An 18,389-nucleotide genomic window follows, 5' to 3' on the forward strand; every position below is an offset into this window, starting at 1 on the left:
ATCCAAAACCTATGGGATTCAGTAAAAGCAGTTCTAAGAGGGAAGCTTATAGCAATACAATCCTACCTCAAGAACCAAGAAAAATCTCAGATAAACAACCTTACCTTACACCTAAAGGAACTAGAGAAAGAAGAACAAACAAAGCCCTAAGTTAGTAGAAGGAAAGAAATCATAAAAATCAGAGCAGAAATAAATGAAATAGAAACAAAGAAAACAGTAGCAAAAATCATTAAAACTAAAAGCTTGTTCTTGGAGAAGATAAACAAAATTGATAAACCTTTAGCCAGACTTATCAAGAAAAAGAGAGGAGTCAAATCAATAAAATTAGAAATGAAAAAGAAGTTACAACAGACACTGCAGAAATACAAAGCATCCTAAGAGACAAGCAACTCTATGCCAATAAAATGGACAACCTGGAAGATATGGACAAATTCTTAGAAAGGTATAACTTTCCAAGACTGAACCAAGAAGAAATAGAAAATATGATCAGACTAGTCACAAGTAATGAAACTGAAACTGTGATTAAAAAATTCCTAACAAATAAAAGTCCAGGACCAGATGGCTTCACAGGTGAATTCCATCAAACACTTAGAGAAGAGCTAACACCTATTCTTCTCAAACTCTTCCAAAAAGTTGCAGAGGAAGGAACACTCCCAAACTCATTCTACGAGGCCACCATCACTCTTGATAACAAAACGAGACAGAGATACTACAATTAAAAGAAAATTACAGGCCAATATCACTGATGAACATAGATGCAAAAATCCTCAACAAAATACTAGCAAACAGAATCCAGCAGCACATTAAAAGGATCATACACCATGATCAAGTGGGATTTATCCCAGGGATGCAAGGATTCTTCAGTATACGCAGATCAATCAATGTGATACACCATATTAACAAACTGAAGAATAAAAACCATATGATCATCTCAATAGCTGCAGAAAAAGCTTTTGACCAAATTCAACACTCATTTATGATAAAAACTCTCCAGAAAGTGGGTATAGAGGGAACCCACCTTAACATAATAAAGGCCATGTATGACAAACCCACAGCAAACATCATTCTGAATGGTGAAAAACTGAAAGCATTTCCTCTAAGATCAGCAGCAAGACAGGGATGTCCACTCTTACCACTCTTATTCAACATAGCTTTGGAAGTCCTAGCCACAACAATCAGAGAAGAAAAAGAAATAAAAGGCATACAAATTGGAAAAGAAGAAGTAAAACTGTCACCGTTTTCAGATGACATGATACTATACATAGATAATCCTAAATATGCCACCAGAAAACTCCTAGAGCTAATCAATGAATTGGTAAAAGTTCCAGGATACAAAATTAAGGCACAGAAATCTCTTGCATTCCTATACAGTAACAATGAAAGATCAGAAAGAGAAATTAAGGAAACAATCCCATTCACCATTGAAACAAAAAGAATAAAATACCTAGGTATAAATCTACCTAAGGAGGTAAAAGACCTGTACTCAGAAAACTATAAGACACTGATGAAAGAAATCAAAGATGACACAGACGATGGAGAGATATAACATGTTCTTGGACTGGAAGAATTAACATTGTGAAAATGACTGTACTACCCAAAGCAATGTACAGATTCAATGCAATCCCTATCAAATTACCAATGGCATTTTTTACAGAACTAGAACAAAACTCTTAAAATTTGTATGGACATACAAAAGACCATGAATAGCCAAAGCAATCTTAAGGGGGAAAAACGGACCTGGAGGAATCAGAGTCCCTGACTTCAGACTATACTACAAAGCTGTAAACAAGACAGTATGGTACTGACACAAAAACACAAATATAGTTCAATGGAACAGTATCAAAGCCCAGAGATAAACCCACACACCTATGGTCAACTAATCTATGACAAAGGAGGCAAGGATATACAATGGAGAAAAGACAGTCTCTTCAACAAGTGTTGCTGGGAAAACTGGACACCTACATGTAAAAGAATGAAATTAGCACACTCCCTAACACCATACACACAAAAAAACTCAAAGTGGATTAAAGACCTAAATGTGATGCCAGACACTATAAAACTCTTAGAGGAAAACATAGGAAGAACACTCTTTGACACAAAATACAGCAAGATCCTTTTTGACCCACCTCCTAGAGTAATGGAAATAAAAACAAAAATGAACAAATGGGACCTAATGAAACTTAAAAGTTTTTGCACAGCAAAGGAAACTCTAAACAAGACAAAAAGACACCCCTCAGATTTGGAGAAAATATTTTCAAGTGAATCAACGGAGAATGGATTAATCTCCAAAATATATAAACAGCTCATGCAGCTCAATATTAAAAAAACAAACAACCCAATCAAAAAATGGGAAGAAGACCTAAATAGACATTTCTCTAAAGAAGACATACAGATGGCCAAGACACACATGAAAAGCTGCTCAACATCATTAATGATTAGAACAGTGCAAATCAAAACTACAAAGAGGTATCTGTCACACTGGTTGGAATGGGCATGGTCAGAAAATCTACAAACAACAAATGCTAGAGAGGGTGTGGAGAAAAGGGAACCCTCTTGCTCTGTTGGTGGGAATGTAAACTGATACAGCCACTATGGAGAACAGTATGGAGTTTCCTTAAAAAAACAAAAATTGAATTACCATATGACACAGCAATTCCACTACTGGGCATATACCCAGAGGAAACCATAATTCAAAAAGACGCATGCACCCCAATGTTCATTATAGCACTATTTACAGTAGCCAGGTCATGGAAGCCATCTAAATGCCTATCGACAGACAAATGGATAAAGAAGATGTAGTACATATATACAATGGAATATTAGTCAACCATAAAATGGAACGAAATTGGGTCATTTGTACAGATGTGGATGGACCTAGAGACTGTCACACAGAGTGAAGTAAGTCAGAAAGAGAAAAACAAATATCGTATATTAATGCATATATGTGGAATCTAGAAATGGTACAGATGAACTGGTTTGCAAGGCAGAAATAGAGACACAGATGTAGAGAACAAACGTATGGACCCCAAGGGGGGAAAGCAGGGGGTGGGTGGTGGGTGGGATGAACTGGTAGATTGGGCTTGACATATATACACTGATATGTATAAAATAGATAACTAATAAGAGCCTGCTGTATAAAAAAATAAATAAGATCCAAAAAAAAAGAATCTGTAATTTTTTTTTGTCATGTACTGATTATAGTCTAAAAAGAAAATAGAAAAGGGGGGGGGAATGTAAAAATTCAGTTTTGTTATTATTTCTCCCATCATTTCAATTGCTGAGTTCAATTACCAAAAGAAATGAATCCATTTAAGTTTGTAAAATAATGAAACATGGCTTTCTATCAATTGATACAATTGACTGTTAGAAAACTATTAAAATACAAGAATATATAGATAACCCTATATGTGCTTGCTACTAGTTGTTTTATAAATATGTACTGGACACTCTTCTAAATTAAGACTTGAAAAATTTACCCATTGTTAAACATTAGTATTTCCTTTAAACACATGGGCATATCTATGTTCATATTCCACATCATTCTGATACTCAATTTTTCTTCTTTCTACATCCCCAGAGAGCACATATGCTATTCTGTCTCATTCTTTTTTGTTCGAGCTTTTAGCACAAGAGCAAACTTGCCACAGAGACAAGGCAAGAGGGGGTGAATGATTCTAACATTTCATCAAGTTCTCAATGTGGATCCATGTACCAAAATCTTTACTGTTATAGGGATGCTAGCATCTTTTTTTTTTCATTTAATATATATTTTTAACATTTTTATTGGAGTGTAATTGCTTTATAATGGTGTGTTAGTTTCTGCTTTATAACAAAGTGAATCAGCTATACATATACATATATCCCCATATCTCTTTTTATTTCGTATATCTATCTAAAATAAATTCAGTATATTTTAGAAAATATATACATCTGAGAAAATTGGAGTATTTCTTTAAATGACTGAATATGCAGTTTCTAATAAGTAATAGCAACTGCACAGTACACCTGTTCAAAGAATAACTGAAGGAATAAATTAATGCTTGAAAGAAATATCACCATGTGTTTCTTATTGCTGTTTTAACAAATTGCCACAAACTGAATGGCTTAAAATGATACAAATTTATTTATTATCTTGCATTTGTGAAGATCAGAATTCCTAAATGAGTCACATTGAGTTAAAATCAAGATATTGACACATCTACATTCTTCCTAGCGTTTCTATGGGAGAGTTTGTTTCCTTGTGTTTTCCAGCATCTAGAGGCTGCCTGTAGTCCTTGATGCATTGTTCAATTCCCTTATCTTCAATGCTACCAATGTCAGTATTTCTCACACTGACGTTTCTCTGGTTCTCTTTTCTCTTTTAATGTAATCACCCTTGTGTCACATTTGCCCCACTGGGATAATATAGGATAATTTCTTTATTTTAAAGTCAGTTAATTAGCAACCTTAATTCCAACTGCAGCTTTAATTTCCTCCTTTGCCATGTAACCTAACATATTCACAAGTTCCAGGAATTAGGACATGGAAATCTTTGGGAGGGTTATTATTTTGCCTACCATACTATGATACTATGTAATTAACTTAAAAGAGAGACAGACCTGGTAAGGAAGAGTTTTGGAGATTATGATAAGAATTTTAGACTATTTTAAATGGAAACAAATTAAAGAATTTAAGCAAGAGAAGCATCAGCAATTCAACTTGTCCTTTTAAAAGATCGCTTGTATGCAGTGTACACAGTTAATAGGAGTTAAGAGTGGATTTTCTAATGAATTTCATGAAAAATGTGAGAAAAAGAAAAATTAACAGAGCACAGATCCTAAGGTGTTTAAATCAAATTTTGGACTCCCACTTAACTAGCTGAGTAGCTTTGGAAAATTCCGTCTCTGTTCCCTTATATGTAAATTGAGGATGACAGTGGTACCAAACTCTTAGTTTTTGTTTTCTTTTCTAATAAAACTAAGGTAATGCATGCAAAGAGCCTAAAGTGTTAGTACATGAATTCCTTAATAAGTGTTAGTTTTACTAATAATTGTTTAGGAGGTAAAACTTACCAAATGACTGAATGTGGATTTAAGGCAAATATTGATAATCACTCCCAAATTTCTGAAAAATCAAGGCTTCTTTTTAACGGTAAAAACTAGAGTTGGAGCATATGTGATTAATGTACTCCACAGATTTCCTTTTTTATTTGATGAACACAAGATGCTTGAGAGATCTCCATCTACAAATGTTGAGGAAAAGTTGCATGTAACTATTGCTCAGATACAGGTTTGGAATTGAGAGGAGAATCAACATATGTTTGCTTATGCCAATTCTGTCTTTCTTCATATAGAAGATGCTATATTTGTAATATGCACCATTATTTTTGTACCACACAGAAAGAAACAATAAATAAAAATTTCCAGTAGAAATATGACATGCAGTTAATCTAAAAGTGAATTACCTTTTTGATGTTAAATATGAAAGAAATTTACAGCTCAGAGTCAATATAATAGAGTTGACTATTTTTGACAACTTGTGGGGAGATTAAATCATCTAGGTGAGCAGTCAGAGTGAAAAATGAAGGTTTGGGGGAAATATGACATGTAAGAGCAGAGGTAGAGGCATGAGAGATGGAGAAATAGAAATTATGGGTATGGTCAGTTTCTCTTTGAACTTAGCTGTCAGTGGAAGGGAGCTGGAAGAGAACATGGTGTCTGATGAATCTTATTTTCCCTTTTTTAAATTTGGGAGCAATCAGCCCATCTTTGAATATTGAATATCGATTAAAAGGAATAGGAAGGCTTTTTCACAGTGGGTTTACCACCAGAACACAGGTTTCATGAAAACCACTGCTAAATCTAAGGCAAAATGGGAAAGGAAATAACTCATATCAACATCATCATCATTGGACATGTAGACTCAGGCAAGTCTACCACTACTGGCCATCTGATCTACAAATGTGGTGGGATCAGCAAAAGAGCCATCAAAAAATTTGAGAAGGAGCCTGCTGATATGGGAAAGAACTCCTTCAAGTATGTCTGGGTCTTAGATAACTGAAAGCTGAAACTGAGCTTGGTATCACTACTGATAGATATCTCCCTGTGGAAATTCAAGACCAACAAGTATTGTGTGACCATCATTGATGCCCCAGGACACAGAGACTTTATCAAAAACATGATTACAGGTACATCTCAGGCTGACTGTGCAGTGTCCTGATTGTTGCTGATGGGTGCTGAATTTGAAGCAGGTATCTCTAAGAATGGGCAGATCTGTGAGCATGCCCCTCTGGCTTACATACTGGGTGTGAAACAACTAATTGTTGGTGTTAACAAGATGGATCCACTGAGCCACCCTACAGCCAGAAGAGATACAAGGAGATCTTTAAGAAGTCAACACTTACATTAAGAAAATTGGCTACAACCCCAACAGAGCAGTATTTGTGCCAATTTCTAGTTGAAATGGTGACAAGAAGCTGGAACCAAGTGTTAACATGCCTTGGTTCAAGGGATTAAAAAGCTACCCAGTAAGGTGGCAGTGCCTGTGGAACCATGCTACTTGAAGCTCTGGATTGCATCCTGCCACCAACTCATACAATTGACAAGCCCTTGTGTCTGCCCTTCTAGGACATCTATAAAATTGTTGCTATAGGTACTATCCATGTGGGCTGAGTGGAGACTGGTGTTCTCAAATCCAGCATGGTGGTCACCTTTGCTCCAGTCAGTGTTACGACTGAAGTAAACTCTATTGAAATGCACCATGAACCTTTGAGTGAAACTCTTCCTGGGGACAACATGGCCTTCAATATCAAGAAAATGTCTGTCAAAGATGTCCATTGTGGCAGTGTGCCTTGTGACACCAAAAGTGACCCACCAATGGAAGCAGCTGGCTTCACAGCCCAGATGATTATCTTGAACAATTCCAGCCAAAGCAGTGCTGAATATGCAGCTGTGCTGTATTGTCACACAGCTTAAATTGCTTGCAAGTTTGCTGAGCTGAATGAGAAGATTGATTGTTGTTCTGGGAAAAAGCTGGAAGATGCTTCCAGATTCTTGAAGTGTGGTGATTCCACCACCATTGATACGGTTCTTGGCAAGCCCATGTGTGTTGAGAGCTTCTGTGACAATCCTCGTCTGGGACACTTTCGTATTGGTGACATGAGATGTGGTTGCTGTGGGTGTCATCAAAACAGTGGACAAGAAGACAGCTAGAGCTGGTAAGGTCACCAAGTCTGCCCCAAAAGCTCAGAAGGTTAAATGAATATTATCCCCAATCCCTGCCACCCATGTCTTAATCAGTGGTAGAAGAACAGTCTCAGAACTTTTTGTCTCAGTTGGCCATTTAAGTTTAATAGTAAAAGACTGGTTAATGATAAAACACATCGTAAAACCTTCAGAAGGAAAGGAGAATGTCTTGTGGGCCATTTACATGTGTGTGCGTGTGTGTTACTATTTTAAGTTATTAGTTTTTAAAATCAGTACTTTCTAATGGAAACAACTTGACCACAAATCTGTCACAGAACTTTGAGACCCATTAAAACAAATTTTAATGAAGAACGTGTGTCTTCTTTTGGTCACCATTGTAACTTCCTATAGTCCTACTTAGGTAAAAGACTTTAATAGGAGTTTCCCAAAGCTTATTTATGGTGTACCATCAGCTGTAACTTCAGAATTTGGTAATTCTGAGTTAACATTTTTTTCTGCATAGGGATTTCGATTTTTTTCACCTTGCCAAAGTGGGAGGAATCACCTGTTTAAGAACATAGTGAAGAACTATGGGAAGAGTCTGTTGGTGCAACATTTCATAGGTTAGGACAGATAAGCAAAGAGTAACTTTGTTTATATGTAAGATGACTTATAAGAAGGACAAATTCTGTAATATTAAAGTTTGAGTGATATATTTAAGCTTCTGTATAATTACATCAATATTGAGTAAACTTGTTGGTATAATGTCAAATTTTAGTTTGCAGTTCTTGGAATGTGCATTCTCGCATTTACAGATATTAAAGTAGTAGAACCTAAAGTGTGAGGCTTCAATAGTATTGAGCACTGCCCTGCTACAGTTAATTGTATCCAGCTTCTAGGAAAAAGAAAAAATACTGGAAGTTGAGAAATAAAAAGGACTAGGAGACAGGAAAAAGTGAATTGTATAAAAGAATGGGGAAGAATAATTGACATTCTGTAGAAGGCAAGTTACATGGAGAGAAGAGGATAGGCTTCAGGACACATGCAGAGTAGTTTTCCCCTGATTGGTAGAGACAATTCTGCCACTATAATGGGAGGGAAGGATAGAGTACCTGCAGAGATGCTGGAGAGAGATGTGGCAGGAGGGTGGAGGTGTTCCATTGGGTGGCTTGAAATCAGTCAGTGAAAGATGAGGAAAGGTCATCCACTGAGAGTAGTGGGGCAGAGATAAGGTTGAGGGATCCCATGAGAGGAAGTATATGGAAATCATTGTAGCAAAGAGTGAATGAATGAATTAAATAAGAGAAATGTACTAAAATGGACAAGTGAAACTGGAAGTTTTGTTGAATGTAGTGATAAAAGACATTTACCTCATAGGGTTATTGTGAAGATTAACTATTTGGCCTGGCATATAGTAAATGCAGCTATTATTAATATTGTCATGTTATAAATTCCAGATTATAAAATATTCTTGAGTGGAATTAAACACTTTAATGCAAAAGAATCACTGAATTGATTTTGGAAAAAATAGCAATGATTTTAGGGAATTTGCCTAAGAAGGAAGATGATTCTGGATAATAGAATTCAAGCGAGGCAAAGAGAAAAGCAAAGGCAAGAGTATATGTCTCACTCTGTCCATGATGATGGACATGCAAATACCTAGGCTAGCAACAGGCATCTGGTTGAAAAGGTAAAGTGTAAACCATGTTCTAAAACCACAATAAACCATGGACTCTCCACAGGAGGCCAATAGGTGGCAATGCCGAAGTTGCACGTACAATTTAATTACAGGAGCTTCAAAGGAGTAGAGTTTATTAAGTTGGAGTAATAATAGCCATTAGGTAGAAGCATGGGTACTGTGACAGTTTAGCAATGCCCATTTGGATTGCAGTACCCATGAGAAAGAGGGAAGGGGGTTAAATGGAACACTTCATGTCTAACCATGGATAGCTTCACATCATGTTTATTCCTTTTGGCAACAAACATGTTTAAGCAATATGCTGATCAATGAGGTAGTCCTAGGAATAATGTGAAGGACAGAAATGGCAAGTCTCTATCCTCAGTCATTTGCCGTGGTAGTGAGAAAAAGAAGCTGGAAAAAAGGGCCACATCAGCCACGAAGGGGACACGCTGTATTTTTTGAGGCCACATAAAGGAAGATCCTGAGACTCTTCGAGACTTAAGAGCACAGTAGATGTCAGCCAAGCATAGACCTCAGGAATAATGTCTTGGGAAAAGGAACCCATATGCAATGGTCATGAACAGAACAGAATGCAGCACGCTTATAAAATTAAAAGACGTTTTGGCCAGAGCGTTGAGAGGGAGAGGAATAAGTGTTGAAAGATGAGACTGGTGATTTAGGCAGTGGTGAAAAGACAAAGTATTGCAGGTTTAGTTAAGAACTTTGACTTCTCTGAAACTAAAACCAGTAAGAAGTATATTATATTACACATGGAAGATATATGATGATATTTCCAGTAAAAAATGTGTATCACACTTGCTGCATTGTGGAGAGTACCCTGGGTGCAGGTGACACACCCTATGGAAGTATATAGTCAGAGAAGTGGTGGAGAGCAAGAGAGGAGGATGAAGTGTGTGTGTGTGTCTGTGTGAATATACATATGAGTTTACACATGGGAAATATCTCTCTCTGTCTTTCTGTCTCTGTCTCTCCTTTTGTTCTTCTCTCTCACACATACAATATAAGCAACAAGATGGTGATGAATTGGAAGTGGGAGAATAGGCTAAAATTGAAACAAATTAGATATTGCAGACATTACCATAACTGGAAGTGCAAAAATATTTATATTTATCCATAATAAGAATAAAATTGAAATCAAGAATCAATGTGTAACTATTTTTGAAAATATAAAGGGCAGCTCTACACAGTTTGATATTAAAATCTAAGGAAAATTCCACCACAAGTATGTGAAAAATTTGGCAGTTCATATGAAAGAGCTAAAAGTAAAGAAGCTGTACGTTATATTTTAGAGACACTCTTCAGTCTCCACTGAAAAAGCAAACAATATAACAATCAAATGTGGCCTTTACAGAACAGGGCTTTGTTAAAACACAGTTACTCTTCTGCATCTCTCTTTACTGGAAGGTTTTAATACATTTCTTTAATACCTTCTAGTTTACTGAAATATATATTTACTAAAATGCCCATAGAGATAACTTTCTTCTCACTTCAGTCCAGCCTCTATCATCATGAGGTACTTCACTTCCAAAATGCATTATGACACTTGTGTCATATCCCCTCAGCCACATTTCTCATGCTTGACAGAGTCTGTTCTCCAAGATTATTGTGACCACAGCTCTAAATTTCATCAGGTGTAATTTTTAAACAATTTTTTTTTTCAGTTTGATCTCACTCTGCACAGCAAATTTTATTCTGAACCTTTCATCCAAATATGTAAAACTGGTTTTCACTAGATTGGTAGACAAATATGATTTAAATTCTTTTTAACAAGAGTTCCCAAACCATATCTTTCATTATTTATGTGTTCCATTCAGATTATAAACTGACACTGAGAATCAAGGATTTAGTTGATACAAACATTTTCGTAAAATGTCAGCAATATAAAATTCCTGTCCTCACCTACTTCAGTATTTTTTCTATAAATTGGTCAGTCAGAATTCAAGTAAAAGTAATTTATTTTCAAAGTTTGAGATTGTATTAATCATACTTTATCTTTTTTGTCACATTTCTTGCCAACATTCCCAAATATTTCAGGCAGTGAGAAAGTATTTTCATTAACTGAGTATAAGAATCAATAGGCTCCATCTTTTAAACTACACCACTTTTATGACTACTGACAGTCAGAAGGGAAAAGAGTGGCAGATTACACTGCTATCAATAATGCCAGTTTAGAACTCTATAAAAGCAAAAAATAAATAAAATAGTCGATGAAAAATTTGTGCTCCCAAGAGGGGGTTTTAAAAGTTTAGAAATGATCTTTGTGATGCCCGTTGAGGAGTTTGATCTTTCTGACATTACAGTAGAGGCTCTTGAAAATAAGTGTACAAGATAGATCTATGTATAAAAGACCTAATCCATTTATAGACTGAAATAGTCCATTTACATTTTGTTTAAAAGGTATGAAGGGGCAATTGAAACAAGTTACAATTGACAAGAGAATGGATTTATGTAGTAGTTCAGATAGCTGTAGGAACTGGTTTTTATCATGGTTGACTGAGTGTGAACCACTACTTTCTCTTTACAAGTACTCTGATTTGAATTCTCATTAAGCTGTGTAAAACATCAGACTTTCAACTTAGTATGTATTCTAGAAATAAAGCTATTAAGTTTTCAGCAGCCATGGAAAGCCTATAATTTATATCTTAGATGATGAGTCTTCAGATGGCTGTAAAACTGATTACATTTACATTTTTTGATTTAATCATTTCTGTTAGCATTACAAAATGATAGCACATTGTTATACAAAGGAAAGCTAATCTTTCTGACTTATGGAAAATAAAAATACTACTAGAAAGTTTCCCTGGTTTATGCTCCATTCTTTGTTTCTGCAAATACCTGATAGTTTATCCTATTTATTTTGAAACTAGCATAATGTTTTTACTCTTTAATTCAGTGCAATGACCATGAGCTTGAGTTCAGCCCTACTCTCATTATAAAGTGCTACTTTGATCTAGTATTCAAAACTAGATGGAACTGAAGGCTGGGAGAGTAATTTATCATTTTGTGAGTATGACCACACAGCTAATAAATGGCATACTTGGTTTCTACATTTTATTAGCTAAATCTACCATATTTCATGTATATAACTCTGCCTCTCCAGGTCATTTGGAGATTAAAATTTACCAAAGTATGGGCCTATACAATCTCTTATAACGAATTATAGATTAACCTATCACTAAGTACAAATTTATCCATTTCAAACTAAATATACTCAGTTGAGGAGATAGGGAGTAGGTGGGAGATCAGAGTTAGTGCCTCTGTTTCTCTTCCTTTAAGAACACATTTGGACTGGGAGGAAGATGTAAGTAAGTTCATTTTCCCAAATCAAATGAACTGTGTCATGGATTTCACCTGGACAATTTTTGTAAACATAATATTTCATGTTTATAAACATTTTAAAACTTATTTATAAACCAAAACAGCTCAAGGAAAATGTTAGTCTCAGCAGAATCAATTTTTTTTTAAGTAACCTGAATTTTTTGTGGTTGTTATCCTCATTATGCTAATTTGTAAGCATAATATAAGTAGTAACCTCATTTTGTAAAAAAAAAAAAAAAAAAATGCAATAACTATAATTTTATACTCTCTGCTAAGCATAAATATAGTAAAACAAGTACCATATGGCTCATCATTATAAAAGTTAGTATTTCCACTTGCTTTGTAAATCTCTTCAATTTTATGGCGCATAGAAAGAAAACTAATTGCTAAGTGAGGTCATAGCATCCTCTTTCTGAAGCACTAAACGTTCATAAGCTCAGTATAAATTTTTTTAGGAGAAAACTAAGCTATATTTGTAAATGAAGACTATTATGATGTAATTATTATTTATTTCTCCAGCTTTTTATGAAATGTATGTTTACTGGGCAACTGTCAAACAAATTTCATTATGGTCCTTTTTAGCCAAATAAGATGAATTTATTAAGAATACAATAATGAGCCTTTTTAGTAATCCAGTGTAAATTAGTTTTCACATGAATGAAGACTTTCACATGGCCAGAATTAAAGTCTTTATGAAACTGATATAAAATGATTTAGTTATGCAAGCATTATATTTTGTCTTAACTTTTTGTTAAATCAGCAATTAGTTTGAATCTTACAAATTGTATTTCTTTTGTAAGATTATTCTTTATTTGCTAATTTCATCAGTATGATAGATATGCTGTATAAAGAAGGAAATAACATCATAGACAGTTTTGGACTTAAGGCAGTAGAAACTGTTTCCATTGCTTACAAACTATTATTAATGTGATTCTGGCTCTAGGTGTGGTCATAATAAACATAAATCAAAATATTTTAGGAAAGTTGCAATATAACTTTTAAATATTTGGCAAATAGACTATTGTTAGCTTCAGGCTTCGGTGGTGGTGATGGTTGTATGTGTGTGTGTATGTGTATTGAACAAAATTGGCAATATACTTTTTTATATATAATTTAATGAGTGACTGTGTTAAAAGAATTTGAAATTATTGTGTGTTTTTAGAAAATGTGACATGTGTCACTTATGTAGAATAGAAAAAATATAGTCATTGACCTTTCATCATTTTATTTTGTATATTTCAAAAGGCTTTCATGGTCTTTGTATTATTTTTGAAGATAAATATGTACATCGTTATTACATCAGTTACATTATAAACATGAAAGAAATTAAAAACCACATACACAGTAATATTAGGTTAACGCTAGATTTTAGATTAACTAGTAGCATACAAGGAAAATCAAATGTTTCTGTGTACTTTGTAAAAAAAATGACACTTAGATATTTTTTTCAGTCCATGCAATTGGTAAAAATGTCATATAGGAAAGATAAACAGCACTAAGAGAAGGTAATAGGAAAATTTGTGATTGGAACACTCCATTTGATCTTAATAAGCCTGATTCAGATTTTCAACATTATATCTTCTCACTATTTTGAATAGTCAGTGCCGTGTTGCTTGCCTTCATGATCTCAGCAGGAGCTGATTTTCTAATCTGACACACTAATTGGATTAAAGTGACTAATTGATTAAAGTATTTATATATGCATTTTCTCAAAAGTATTTCTACAGTAGTAAGAATTTCTATATCACCACTGTAGAGCAACTAGAAAAATGTATGGGTAGAAGGACTATACATTTATAACACTTATAATCACTCAAATTATGTCCATTTAGATTCATACTTTGAACTCCAGGAGGCACCAAAAATTGTTTTTTTGACACTAAAATTATATTTCAATGCAGTTTACAAACCTACTGTATATTAATTAGAATAGTGCTTAGTGAGACAGAAATAATAAATTATTTATATTCAAGACTTACACCTCATAGAACCCTGAAACCACCCTTAGGTGATTCATAGGATCCTGAGAAAATGCCCTGCTGCCAAAAAATACAGATTTAAAGTAGTTCATCACTTTTTCTTACACTACATGTTTGAGTACTTCTCTCTATACAGTTATCAGTTGATCAGAAAAATTTAAAAATCACTTTTATATCTGATAAATTACTGTTATTCTGATTTAGTGATTAAAAGATGGAATTGAATAAGTGATTCATTATTTGATAATCATATGGGATATTTTATCCTTTAAAACATGGATAAAAATAAAGTTAGGATACTGCAATGGGAATATAATGAATGATAAATGTTCAGTGCATAACAGAAAAAAAATTAAGTAGTTTTAAATGTAATTTTTATTTTCCAAGGACCTAAAAACGTAATTTAATAATTTAGTACATAATTTAAGCCCTGAAATTAGAACATTCAAAGATACAAAATCAAATCTTAATATTGTCTTAACCAGTTCCTATCCACCTAGGAAGATTTAATTATTTGCTACTTTTTATTCATCTATTACATGGTAACCAAGTGTATTTTCTAGAAGTACATGTTAAATATGTTTGTATTGGAATAAAATATTGAGTATTAATAAGTATGGCAAATTACAGGTTAATATTTTCCCTTGTTTTATAAAACATTTTTCTATTTTATTTTAACACAAAATATAAGATTTCAGTGCGAAGACTATTTGGATACATGAAAAATAAATTTAGTTTAGTTTATGTAATTGATCTTATTACTTAAGACTCATTTTGAAAAAAATACATCTGAATTAATTAAAATTACTTAATTATAATGTTTATAAATATATACCTTTTTTGGAAAATAAATATGACAATATGTTATATATCAAGAACTCATACTATTTATAATTCCAATTCAGTAACTATTTTTATGAATTTATCCTAGGGGAATTTTATCAAATACTTCTGTTTGAAAACTTAATTAAAACATTATTTTTACTCCACATTATATACATTTATAGAGCCAGAACAATGTTCTAACATGCTTGTACCACCAAAGCTTCATTAAAATAATTGGATAATTTGATATGCAATATCATATTTAATTTTCATTTCCTTTGACACACTTTAATGTTTGATACCCATAGTATCTATTCTCTGAATTTGGGGTTTTCTACTAGTTTCACAGATATTTAGGATGTATTATATGTGTTATAATACCTGGAATTATATATAGTATATTTAATACTTAAAAATTAAATATATAAATATATTTGAAAAATTAAAGGTCTTTAATTACTGACATATTCTATATTTCATTATTCTTATGCTTGAATTTTAAAGAAAAATGCATCTTCATACACAACTTATAAACATATTTGTTATGCTTGTCATATTATTTGTAACATGTATTGTAGTATGATATTTAGCATGAGTAATTTAGAATATGAGAAATACTAAAATTTAAATATTCCCAGACAGATCATCATAAAATCTTAATATGAACAGTATTTTTATAATATCTTCCAACTTAAAATTTGACGAATGTATGGTTTTATAATATAGTTAGAATCAACACAAACTAATGAAATTGGCATCCGGTATCTCTCAAGTTAAAAAAAAAAGAGAGAAATTTCAGAGTTTAAGAATGGAATAGTAGTATTATTTTTTATAAATTTATTTATTTATTTTTGGCTGCATTGGGTCTTTGTTGCTGCATGCGAGCTTTCTCTAGTTGTGGCGAGTGGTCACTACTCTTCATTGCAGTGTGTGGGCTTCTCATAGCGGTGGCTTCTCTTGTTGCAGAGCATGGGCTCTAGGCGCACGGGCTTCAGTAGTTGTGGCACTTGGGCTCAGTAGTTGCTGTACACGGGCTTAATTGCTCTGCGGCATGTGGGATCTTCCCAGACCAGGGCTCGAACCTGTGTCCCCTACACTGGCAGGCGGATTCTTAACCACTGCACCACCAGGGAAGTCCTGGAATATTATTATTTAAACTAAAGCTTGATATTGTTTATTTATAAATACAGAACTAAATCATCATCACCAGAATCTTAATGAATCTTAATGTTCTCTCCATAAACACTTTCATATAATCGAGTTTATTTTGTAAATGAAGATTAGCTAATATATTTACAACATGCCGTGAGAACCCATTTTTAAGCTTTATTGAATTATAACTGGTATACAAAAAAATTGCATACATTTCATGCATACATTTTGATGAGTTTGGATATATGCAAACACCCATGATACCATCACCACAATCAAAATACTAGACATATTCATCACCTCCAAAAATTTCCTCATGTGGTTTGCTTGTTTTTTGTTTTTTATCGTAAGAACACTTAACATGAGATCTAACTTCTTAACATACTTTGACGTGCACAATACAGTATTGTTGACTATTGGCACTATGTTGTACAGCAGATCTCTAGAACTCATTCATCTTGTATAACAGAAACTTTGTACCCTCTGAGCAACTTCCCACTCCCTCCTCACCTCAGCCCCTGGCAACCTCCATTCTACTCTGCTTCTATGAGTTTGACTATTTGAGATACCTTGTATAAGGGGAATTGTGCAGTGTTTGTCCTTCTGTGACCGGCTTATTTGACTTACTGTGACCTCTAGGCTCATCTAGGTTATCACAAATGACAGAATTTCCTTCTTTTTTAAGGCTGGATAATATTCTGTTGTATGTACATACCACATTTTCTTTATCCATTCACCTGGCAGTAGACATTTGGGTTGTTTCCACATCTCAACGATTGTGAATGATGCTATAACAAAAGTGGGGCTGCATATCTCTGAGATCCTGATTTTGAAAACAAAGAGGAGCAACTGATAGCCTTTAGGAAAATAACTAAATTTGCTAAAAAATTTTAAAAGGATTTCTGAGCCATATTTATTTGACGAAGCTTTTATTGTTACTCTTTTTAGGAAAAACATGTTTATATTTTCCAATAATGTTGGTTCCTCATGTTTAGAATTTTCAAGACAATTCTAGTGTGTTAATACAAAAACTAATTTTTCTGATTGCTTAATGTTTCATATCAGTGATTATCTGATATTCTTATTTCTGATAGTAAATGTGTGATAACATAAAGCACTTTCATTTTATGGAAGCTCTGTGTTCCATGCTGAATATTCAGGAAAATTTTGATTATATAATATATAATTTACTATTGTAAGCTTATATCACTTTTTTTTCAGAAAGTTAAAAAGTGAGGAAAGTGCAAATGATTGAAGGATTCATAGATTAAGTAGGCCAAGCATAAATAGGGAATAGTGGGGACTGTGACATTCTGGGAAGTGCATGCTTGTTTCATCTAAAAGGAAGAATCACTACTGAGTTCCACTTAATTGTCACATGGAAATGTGGTACCATCATTGACAGTTATTCTAATTATGTTCTAGAGAAATAGGGCATTTAAATTTTTATTTGAAAGTTTCCATTTTTTAAATATTAGCTATTCACCTTTTAAAAGATATAAGCCTACATGATAGAAACCAAATAAAATGCATCTCAGGTCAGGATGCAACATAAAAGGAAATTTGTAATTACAGTGATTAAACAACTGTAGGAAGTAGAAAGAGAAGTGGTATCACGGCAATTACAATAAAAGATTTCAGTGAATTCTAAGTGGGTGAATATTTAGAAACAATATACGACATAATAATTTCAAAGAATGAAGCAGGAATAAAGAACAAATTGATAGCATGGAAAAAAGAAGCAGTGATATGGAGGATCTACTTGAAAACAATACCTCAGAATGCAGAGAAAAAGGACAAAATTTTGGAGGAAAAGACAGAGACTGTGCAATAGGTGGGACTGGCCAGATATAGCTCACATATGGAAAATTAGTGTGTAAAAATATTTTAATAGATATGCTGCTAAATATAATACAGAAAAAGGAAGATTTATTTTCTACATCTATACATACATTAATAGATATAGATTTTCATATAACTTTAAAGCATGGAAAAGAAAAATCCTTCTAGAATCTAGGCATAAAATTGTTTTTTGCTATCAGGGAAAAATAATAAAAACAAACTCAGTCCACAACCAATCAAATTGTTAAAAGATAATGGAATAAGATGTGCAAAGTTTCGTGGATAAAAGTCATCATAAACATACGAAGTTGATCACACACCCACACTTGCAGCACATGGACACTTACTCCTTCAGTCTCAGGGACCCTTGTGTTCTGCTGTGAGTCATGTACTCCCAAGTCAGGCCTC

General features: G+C 33.7%; 1 long non-coding RNA gene and 1 pseudogene across 2 annotated transcripts in view; both read left to right on the forward strand.

Moving 5' to 3' along the window:
• LOC307185963 overlaps positions 1 to 18,389 on the forward strand; it is a 445,156-nt gene that overhangs the window by 324,605 nt on the left and 102,162 nt on the right. The gene's annotated exons all lie outside the window — the stretch shown is intronic.
• Positions 5,851 to 7,239, forward strand: LOC307185893 (elongation factor 1-alpha 1-like; annotated as a pseudogene). The gene has a single exon. The product of its transcript is annotated as an elongation factor 1-alpha 1-like (transcript).

Source organism: Stenella coeruleoalba, assembly GCF_951394435.1.
Source record: "Stenella coeruleoalba genome assembly, chromosome: 4".
Lineage (NCBI taxonomy): Eukaryota > Metazoa > Chordata > Mammalia > Artiodactyla > Delphinidae > Stenella > Stenella coeruleoalba.